This window comes from Arachis stenosperma, chromosome 2 (genome assembly GCF_014773155.1).
Source record: "Arachis stenosperma cultivar V10309 chromosome 2, arast.V10309.gnm1.PFL2, whole genome shotgun sequence".
In the NCBI taxonomy this organism is placed as follows: domain Eukaryota; kingdom Viridiplantae; phylum Streptophyta; class Magnoliopsida; order Fabales; family Fabaceae; genus Arachis; species Arachis stenosperma.
In genome coordinates this window covers 109655286-109665208 of record NC_080378.1, presented here as the reverse complement: position 1 = coordinate 109665208, position 9923 = coordinate 109655286, and the positions used below count along the sequence as shown (strand labels likewise).

At 40.8% G+C, this 9923-nt stretch overlaps 1 non-coding gene across 1 annotated transcript; it reads left to right on the top strand.

Annotated features, from left to right (window-relative positions):
* Positions 1-8152: 8152 nt before the first annotated feature.
* LOC130964935 (small nucleolar RNA R71) lies at positions 8153-8260 on the top strand. The gene has a single exon (XR_009080998.1). It is a non-coding gene; the product is annotated as a small nucleolar RNA R71 (small nucleolar RNA).
* Positions 8261-9923: the final 1663 nt, after the last annotated feature.

The following is a 9923-nucleotide window of genomic DNA, read 5'->3' as shown; positions in this document are numbered from 1 at the left end:
TTGGCAACTGTCACAGTTACGTACAAATTCTCGGGAATCCCTATAGAGTGTAGGCCAGTAGAAGCCACATTGGAGGACCTTGGTGGCTGTTCGCTCACCTCCGACATGGCCTCCATATTGTGATCCATGGCAATGCCATAAGATCCTCTGTGCTTCTTTTCTAGGCACACACCTATGGATTATTCCGTCTGCACATCTCTTAAAGAGATAGGGTTCATACCACAAGTAGTACTTTGCATCAGTAATTAATTTTTTCTTTTGTTGCCTGCTGTACTCCTTGGGTATGAACCTTGCAGCTTTATAGTTTGCAATGTCTGCAAACCATGGTGTTTTGATAAACCACTATTTTATGGTTTATATTGTGTTTAATTGTGTGGTTTTATCATGATCCTTACCCACTTATTCATTAATTTAGCATGCATTTATATTTCCTTCCTGAAATTATTACATGATTGAAAACTGCTTCCTAGAGACTTTTAATTATGCATTTTTAATTCTCCTTTATTCCATTCGATGTCGTGATCTGTATGTTAAGCGTTTCAGGCTTTATAAGGCATGAATGAGTTGGAGATTGGAAAGGAAGCTAGCAAAAATGGAAGGAACACAAGAAATTGAGGAGATAACCAGCGAGAAGTGACGCGGCCGAATGGCTCATGCAACCGCGCAAAAGAGGAGAAATCGCAATGACGCGGCAGCATGGCTCACGCGACTGCGCGGACTGGAAAAGCACGAGCGACGCGGAGGCGTGGACGACGCGAACGCGTGGCAAGGAAAAGCGCGAATGACGCGTCCGCATGGATGACGCGATTGCGTGACATGCGCGATCTGCATAATTTGCAGGATTCGCTGGGGGCGATTTTGGACCCTATTTTGACCCAGTTTTCGGCCCAGAACAGCAGACTAGAGCCAAAGAACATGCAGAAACCAGAGAGAACATCCATTCTACACAGTTTTAGTTTTTAGATCTAGTTTTACTCCTCCCCTAGGTTTTCTCTCTAGACATTGATAATTCTTAGGATTTTATTTTCTCTAGCTTTTTTGCATTAGGATATTGAGAAGAGTTATCACCTCATCAAGACTTCGTCATTCTAGTTCGTTTCCTTTACTTAGCTTACTCTTCCATGTTCTTTGCTTTGTTTAATTTTACCATTGGAATATTTTTAGGATTATTTAATACAAGGATCACTTTTATTTTTAATTGACTATTTTAATTTTTATTTACAAAAAAAAAGAGAAAGGGAGAGGAAAATGCCACGCGACGCGACCGCATCAGCGACACGTCCGCGTCGCAAGGAGAGGGGAGAAAAATAAAAACGAACAGAGAGTCACGCTGGAGCTTGGCTGGAGGCGTGCCAGTGGCACAAATCAGCCCACGCGACTGGTGCACGAAATTGTGATCAATACTTTTCAAAACATAAACAATCCCTAGTAATGGCTCCAAAGACTTGGTGCTCAATACCATGGCATAAACACAACTTCGCACAACTAACCAGCAAGTGCACTGGGTCGTCCAAGTAATAAACCTTACGCGAGTAAGGGTCGATCCCACGGAGATTGGTGGTATGAAGCAAGCTATGGTCACCTTGTAAATCTCAGTCAGGCAGACTCTAATCGGTATAGTGGTAAACGAATAAAGCAATAAGATAAAGATAGAGATACTTATGCATATCATTGGTGAGAGCTTCAGATAAGCGTATGAAGATGCCTTCCCTTCCGTCTCTCTGCTTTCTTACTGTCTTCATCCAATCCTTCTTACTCCTTTCCATGGCAAGCTCGTGTAGGGTTTCACCGTTGTCAGTGGCTACCTCCCATCCTCTCATTGGAAATACGTCCCTGATGCTCTGTCACAGCATAGGCTATCCATCTGTCGGTTCTCAATCAGGCCGGAATAGAATCCAGTGATTCTTTTGCGTCTGTCACTAACTCCCCGCCCTCAGGAGTTTGAAGCACGTCATAGTCATTCAATCATTGAATCCTACTCAGAATACCACAGACAAGGTTAGACCTTCCGGATTCTCTTGAATGCCGCCATCAGTTCTTGCCTATACCACGAAGACTCTGATCTCACGGAATGGCTGGCTCGTTTGTCAGGCGAGCACTCGGTTGTCAGGCGATCAACCATGCATCATGCAATCAGAAATCCAAGAGATATTCACTAAGCCTCGATTGCTTGTAGAACAAGAATGGTTGTCAGTCACCTTGTTCATAGGTGAGAATGATGATGAGTGTCACGGATCATCACATTCATCAAGTTGAAGAACAAGTGATATCTTGGACAAAGAACAAGCGGAATTGAATAGAAGAACAATAGTAATTGCATTAATACTCGAGGTACAGCAGAGCTCCACACCTTAATCTATGGTGTGTAGAAACTCCACCGTTGAAAATACAGAAGAACAAGGTCTAGGCATGGCCGTGAGGCCAGCCTCCCAAATGATCTAAGATAGCATAAAATTAGAAGATAGCTACCCAGATTCTTCGACGTCAAATACAATAGTAAAAAGTCCTACTTATAGAGAACTAGTAGCCTAAGGTGTACAGAGATGAGTAAATGACATAAAAATCCACTTCTGGGCCCACTTGGTGTGTGCTTGGGCTGAGCAATGAAGCATTTTCGTGTAGAGACTCTTCTTGGAGTTAAACGCCAGCTTTTATGCCAGTTTGGGCGTTTAACTCCCAATTAGGTGCCAGTTCCGGCGTTTAACGCTGGGATTTCTTGAGGTGACTTTGAACGCCGGTTTGGGCCATCAAATCTTGGGCAAAGTATAGACTATCATATATTGCTGGAAAGCCCAGGATGTCTACTTTCCAACGCCGTTGAGAGCGCGCCAATTGGGCTTCTGTAGCTCCAGAAAATCCACTTCGAGTGCAGGGAGGTCAGAATCCAACAGCATCTGCAGTCCTTTTCAGTCTCTGAATCAGATTTTTGCTCAGGTCCCTCAATTTCAGCCAGAAAATACCTGAAATCACAGAAAAACACACAAACTCATAGTAAAGTCCAGAAAAGTGAATTTTAACTAAAAACTAATAAAAATATAATAAAAACTAACTAGATCATACTAAAAACATACTAAAAACAATGCCAAAAAGCATACAAATTATCCGCTCATCAGCGACCGCGTCGTATGGGCATAATGACCTCTGGTGCACGAAATTGTGATCAATAAAACACAAACAATCCCTAGTAATGGCTCCAAGGACTTGGTGCTCAATACCATGGCATAAACACAACTTCGCACAACTAACCAGCAAGTGCATTGGGTCGTCCAAGTAATACCTTACGTGAGTAAGGGTCGATCCCACGGAGATTGGTGGTATGAAGCAAGCTATGGTCACCTTGTAAATCTCAGTTAGGCAGACTCAAATGGGTATAGTGGTAAACGAATAAAGTAATAAGATAAAGATAGAGATACTTATGCATATCATTGGTGAGAGCTTCAGATAAGCGTATGAAGATGCCTTCCCTTCCGTCTCTCTGCTTTCCTACTGTCTTCATCCAATCCTTCTTACTCCTTTCCATGGCAAGCTCGTGTAGGGTTTCACCATTGTCAGTGGCTACCTCCCACCCTCTCAGTGAAAGCGATTGCATATGCCCCTGTCACGGTCATAGCGGAATTCATCTGTCGGTTCTCAATCAGGCCGGAATAGAATCCAGTGATTCTTTTGCGTCTGTCACTAACGCCCCGCCCTCAGGGTTTGAAGCACGTCACAGTCATTCAATCATTGAATCCTACTCAGAATACCACAGACAAGGTTTAGACCTTCCGGATTCTCTTGAATGCCGCCATCAGGTCCTGCCTATACCACAAAGATTCCGATTAAAGAATCCAAGAGATATTCACTAAGCCTCGAATGCTTGTAGAACAAGAATGGTTGTCAGTCACCTTGTTCATGAGTGAGAATGATGATGAGTGTCAATCATCACCTTCATCAAGTTGAAGAACAAGTGATATCTTGGACAAAGAACAAGCGGAATTGAATAGAAGAACAATAGTAATTGCATTAATACTCGAGGTACAGCAGAGCTCCACACCTTAATCTATGGTGTGTAGAAACTCCACCGTTGAAAATACATAAGAACAAGGTCTAGGCATGGCCGAATGGACTATCATATATTGCTGGAAAGCCCAGGATGTCTACTTTCCAACGCCGTTGAGAGCGCGCCAATTGGGCTTCTGTAGCTCCAGAAAATCCACTTCGAGTGCAGGGAGGTCAGAATCCAACAGCATCTGCAGTCCTTTTCAGTCTCTGGATCAAATTTTTGCTCAGGTCCCTCAATTTCAGCCAGAAAATACCTGAAATCACAGAAAAACACACAAACTCATAGTAAAGTCCAGAAAAGTGAATCTTAGCTAAAAACTAATAAAAATATACTAAGAACTCAACTAAAACTACCAAAAACATACTAAAAACAATGCCAAAAAGCGTACAAATTATCCGCTCATCACAACACCAAACTTAAATTGTTGCTTGTCCCCAAGCAACTGAAAATCAAATAAGATAAAAAGAAGAGAATATACTATAGACTCCAAATTATCAATGAAACTTAGCTCCAAATTAGATGAGCGGGACTAGTAGCTTTTTGCCTCCAAACAGTTTTGGCATCTCACTTTATCCTCTGAGGTTCAGAATGATTGGCTTCTTTAGGAACTCAGAATCCAGATAGTGTTATTGATTCTCCTAGTTAAGTATGATGATTCTTGAACACAGCTACTTATTGAGTCTTGGCCGTGGCCCAAAGCACTCTGTCTTCCAGTATTACCACCGGATACATACATGCCACAGACACATAATTGGGTGAACCTTTTCAGATTGTGACTCAGCTTTGCTAAAGTCCCCAATTAGAGGTGTCCAGGGTTCTTAAGCACACTCTTTTTGCCTTGGATCACAACTTCATTTCTTTCTTTTTCTTTCTTTTTCTCTTTCTCCCTTTTTTTCGTTTTTCTCCTTCTTTTTTCTTTTTTTTTTGTGTTCACTGCTTTTTCTTGCTTCAAGAATCATTTTTATGATTTTTCAGATCCTCAGTAACATGTCTCCTTTTTCATCATTCTTTCAAGAGCCAACAATTTTAACATTCATGAACAACAAATTCAAAAGACATATGCACTGTTCAAGCATACATTCAGAAAACAAAAAGTATTGTCACCACATCAAACTAATTAAGCTAGTTTTAAAGATGAATTTGAAATCCTGTACTTCTTGTTCTTTTGTGATAAAAACAGTTTTCTTTTAAGAAAGGTGATGGATTCACATTTATAGCTTTAAGGCATAGACACTAAGACACTAATGATCATAAGACACAAACATAGATAACCATAAGCATAAAATTCGAAAAACAAGAAAGTAAAGAACAAGGAGATTAAAGAACGGGTCCACCTTAGTGATGGCGGCTTGTTCTTCCTCTTGAAGGCCTTATGGAGTGCTTGAGCTCCTCAATGTCTCTTCCCTGTCTTTGTTGCTCCTCTCTCATGATTCTTTGATCTTTTCTATGGAGGATGATGGAGTGTTCTTGGTGCTCCACCCTTAGTTGTCCCATGTTGGAATTTAATTCTCCTAGGGAGGTGTTCAGTTGCTCCCAGTAGTCTTGTGGAGGAAAGTGCATCCCTTGAGGTATCTCAGGGATCTCATGATGAGATGGGTCTCTTGTTTGCTCCATCTTCTTCTTAGTGATGGGCTCGAGGTCATGCCTTCTCAGTTGAACCGGCTTTGGATGCCATAAATGGTTATGGAAAAACAAAAGGCAATGCTTTTACCTCACCAAACTTAAAAGGTTTGCTCGTCCTCGAGCAAAAGAAGAAAGAAGAGAGTAGAAGTAGAAGGAATGAGGAAGAAGGGAATGGCTTTGTGTTTCGGCCATTAGGGGAAGAAGTAGTGTTTAGGGTGTGTGAAAATGAAGGAGTGAGGATGATAGTGGGATTTGATAGGTGGGGGTTTTTGGGGAAGAGGTATTGAGGTGATTGGTTAATGGGTGAAGAAGAGAGAGGGTGGTGGGGTTGGTGGGGATCCTGTGGGGTCCACAGATCCTGAGGTGTCAAGGAAAAGTCATCCCTGCACCAAATGGCAATCAAAATCATGTTTTGTGCCAAATCTGGCGTTAAACGCCGGGCTGGTGCCCATTTCTGGCGTTTAACGCCAGGTTCTAGCCCTTTCCTGGCGTTTAACGCCAGTCTGGTGCCCCTTTCTGGCGTTAAACGCCCAGAATGGTGCCAGACTGGGCGTTAAACGCCCAACTGCTACCCTCACTGGCGTTTAAATGCCAGTGAGTTCTTCCTCCAGGGTGTGCTATTTTTCTTCCTGTTTTTCATTCTGTTTTTGCTTTTTCAATTGATTTTGTGACTTCTTATGATCATCAACCTACAAAAAATATAAAATAACAAAAGAAAATATATAAAATATAATCATTGGGTTGCCTCCCAACAAGCGCTTCTTTAATGTCAGTAGCTTGACAGAGGGCTCTCATGGAGCCTCACAGATACTCAGAGCAATGTTGGAACCTCCCAACACCAAACTTAGAGTTTGAATGTGGGGGTTCAACACCAAACTTAGAGTTTGGTTATGGCCTCCCAACACCAAACTTAGAGTTTGACTGTGGGGGCTCTGTTTGTCTCTGATTTGAGAGAAGCTCTTCATGCTTCTTCTCCATGGTGACAGAGGGGTATCCTTGAGCCTTAAACACAAAGGATCCTTCATTCACTTGAATGATCAGTTCACCTCCATTAACATCAATCACAGCCTTTGCTGTGGCTAGGAAGGGTCTGCCAAGGATGATGGATTCATCCATGCACTTCCCAGTCTCTAGGACTATGAAATCAGTAGGGATGTAGTGGTCTTCAATCTTTACCAAAACATTCTCTACAAGTCCATGAGCTTGTTTTCTTGAGTTGTCTGCCATCTCTAGTGAGATTCTTGCAGCTTGTACCTCAAAGATTCCTAGCTTCTCCTTTACAGAGAGAGGCATGAGGTTTACACTTGACCCTAAGTCACACAGAGCCTTCTTGAAGGTCATGGTGCCTATGGTACAAGGTATGGAAAACTTCCCAGGATCTTGTCTCTTTTGAGGTAATTTCTGCCTAGACAAGTCATTCAATTCTTTGGTGAGCAATGGAGGTTTGTTCTCCCAAGTCTCATTTCCAAATAACTTGTCATTTAGCTTCATGATTGCTCCAAGGTATTTAGCAACTTGCTCTTCAGTGACATACTCATCCTCTTCAGAGGAAGAATACTCATCAGAGCTCATGAAAGGCAGAAGTAAGTCCAATGGAATCTCTATGGTCTCATTTTGAGCCTCAGATTCCCATGGTTCCTCATTAGGGAACTCATTTGAGGTTGGTGCACGCCCATTGAGGCTTTCCTCAGTGGCGTCCATCTCCTCCCTTTCCTCTCCATATTCGGCCATGGTTATGGCTTTGCACTCTCCTTTTGGATCTTCTTCTGTATTACTTGGGAGAGTACTAGGAGGAAGTTCAGTAACTTTCTTGCTCAGCTGTCCCACTTGTGCTTCCAAATTCCTAATGGAAGACCTTGTTTCAGTCATGAAACTTTGAGTGGTTTTGATTAGATCAGAGACCATGGTTGCTAAGTCAGAGGGGTTCTGCTTAGAATTCTCTGTCTGTTGCTGAGAAGATGATGGAAAAGGCTTGCCATTGCTAAACCTGTTTTTTCCACCATTATTGTTGAAACCTTGTTGAGGTCTCTCTTGATTCTTCCATGAGAAATTTGGGTGATTTCTCCATGAAGAATTATAGGTGTTTCCATAGGAATCTCCTAGGTAATTCACCTCTTCCATTAAAGGGTTCTCAGGATCATAAGCTTCTTCTTCAGATGAAGCATCCTTAGTACTGCTTGGTGCATTTTGCATTCCAGACAGACTTTGAGAAATCAAATTGACTTGTTGAGTCAATATCTTATTCTGAGCCAAAATGGCATTCAGAGCATCAATCTCAAGAACTCCTTTCTTCTGACTTGTCCCATTGTTCACAGGATTCCTTTCAGAAGTGTACATGAATTGGTTATTTGCAACCATTTCAATTAGTTCTTGAGCCTCTGTAGGCGTCTTCTTCAGATGAAGAGATCCTCCAGCAGAGCTATCCAAAGACATCTTGGATAGTTCAGAGAGACCATCATAGAAAATACCTATGATGCTCCATTCAGAAAGCATGTCTGAGGGACATTTTCTGATTAATTGTTTGTATCTTTCCCAAGCTTCATAGAGGGATTCACCATCCTTCTGTCTGAAGGTTTGGACTTCCACTCTAAGCTTACTCAATCTTTGAGGTGGAAAGAACTTTGCCAAGAAGGCATTGACTAGCTTTTCCCAAGAGTCCAGGCTTTCTTTAGGTTGAGAGTCCAACCATATTCTAGCTCTGTCTCTTACAGCAAAAGGGAATAGCATCAGTCTATAGACCTCAGGGTCTACCCCATTAGTCTTGACTGTGTCACAGATTTGCAAGAATTCAGCTAAGAACTGATGAGGATCTTCCAATGGAAGTCCATGGAACTTGCAATTCTGTTGCATTAGAGAAACTAACTGAGGCTTAAGCTCAAAGTTGTTTGCTCCAATGGCAGGGATAGAGATGCTTCTCCCATAGAAGTCGGGAGTAGGTGCAGTAAAGTCACCCAGCACCTTCCTTGCATTGTTGGCATTGTTGTTGTTTTCGGCTGCCATGGGTTCTTCTTCAGATGAAGAATTCGGTCAGGTCCTCAACAGAGAGTTGTGCCTTAGCTTCTCTTAGCTTTCGCTTCAAGGTCTTTTCAGGTTCAGGGTCAGCTTCAACAAGAATGCCTTTGTCTTTGCTCCTGCTCATATGAAAGAGAAGAGAACAAGAAAATATGGAATCCTCTATGTCACAGTATAGAGATTCCTTGAGGTGTCAGAGGAAGAAAAATGGAAGACAGAGGTAGAAAATTCGAACTTATCAAAGAAGATGGAGTTCAAATTTTGCATTAAAGAATAGTGTTAGTCCATGAATAGAAGGATATGAGAAGAAGGGAAGTAATTTTCGAAAATTTAAGTAAAAGATTTTGAAAACATTTTGAAAAACACTTAATTGATTTTCGAAAACAAAAGTGGGAAAGAAGTAAAGTGATTTTTGAAAAAGATTTTGAAATTAGAAATCAAAAAGATTTGATTGAAAATTATTTTGAAAAAAAGATATGGTTAAGAAGATATGATTGGTTTTAAAAAGATGTGATTGAAAAGATATGATTTGAAAACAATTTTAAAAAGATTTGATTGGAAAAACATTTTAAAAAGATATGATTTGAAAACAATTTTAAAAGATATGATTTTAAAAATTAATGACTTGCCTAACAAGAAAAGATATGATTCAAACATAAAACCTTCCTCAACAGAAAAGGCAAAAAATGTTCAATCAAATCATTAATTGTTAGTAAGTATCTTTGAAAAAGGAAAGAAATTGATTTTGAAAACATTTGATTGAAAAGACATGATTTGAAAAAGATTTGATTTTGAAAAACTTTGAAAACTTAAAAAAAATTGATTTTGAAAACAAAATCTTCCCCCTAGTGCCATCCTGGCGTTAAACGCCCAGAATGGTATCCATTCTGGCGTTTAACGCCCAAAATGCTACCTCTTTGGGCGTTAAACGCCCAACCAGGTACCCTGGCTGGCGTTTAAACGCCAGTCTGTCCTTCTTCACTGGGCATTTTTGAATGCCCAGCTTTTTCTGTGTAATTCCTCTGCTGTATGTTCTGAATCTTCAATTCTCTGTATTATTGACTTGAAAAGACACAAAGTAAAAATATTTTTGGATTTTTAATAATGAAAAATAATCAAAATGCAACTAAAATCAAATAACAATGCATGTAAGACACCAAACTTAGCAGTTTGTATACTACTGACACTAACAAAATGAGAATGCATATGAGAAACAACAAAACACTCAAGTCAATAGAATTCGAAG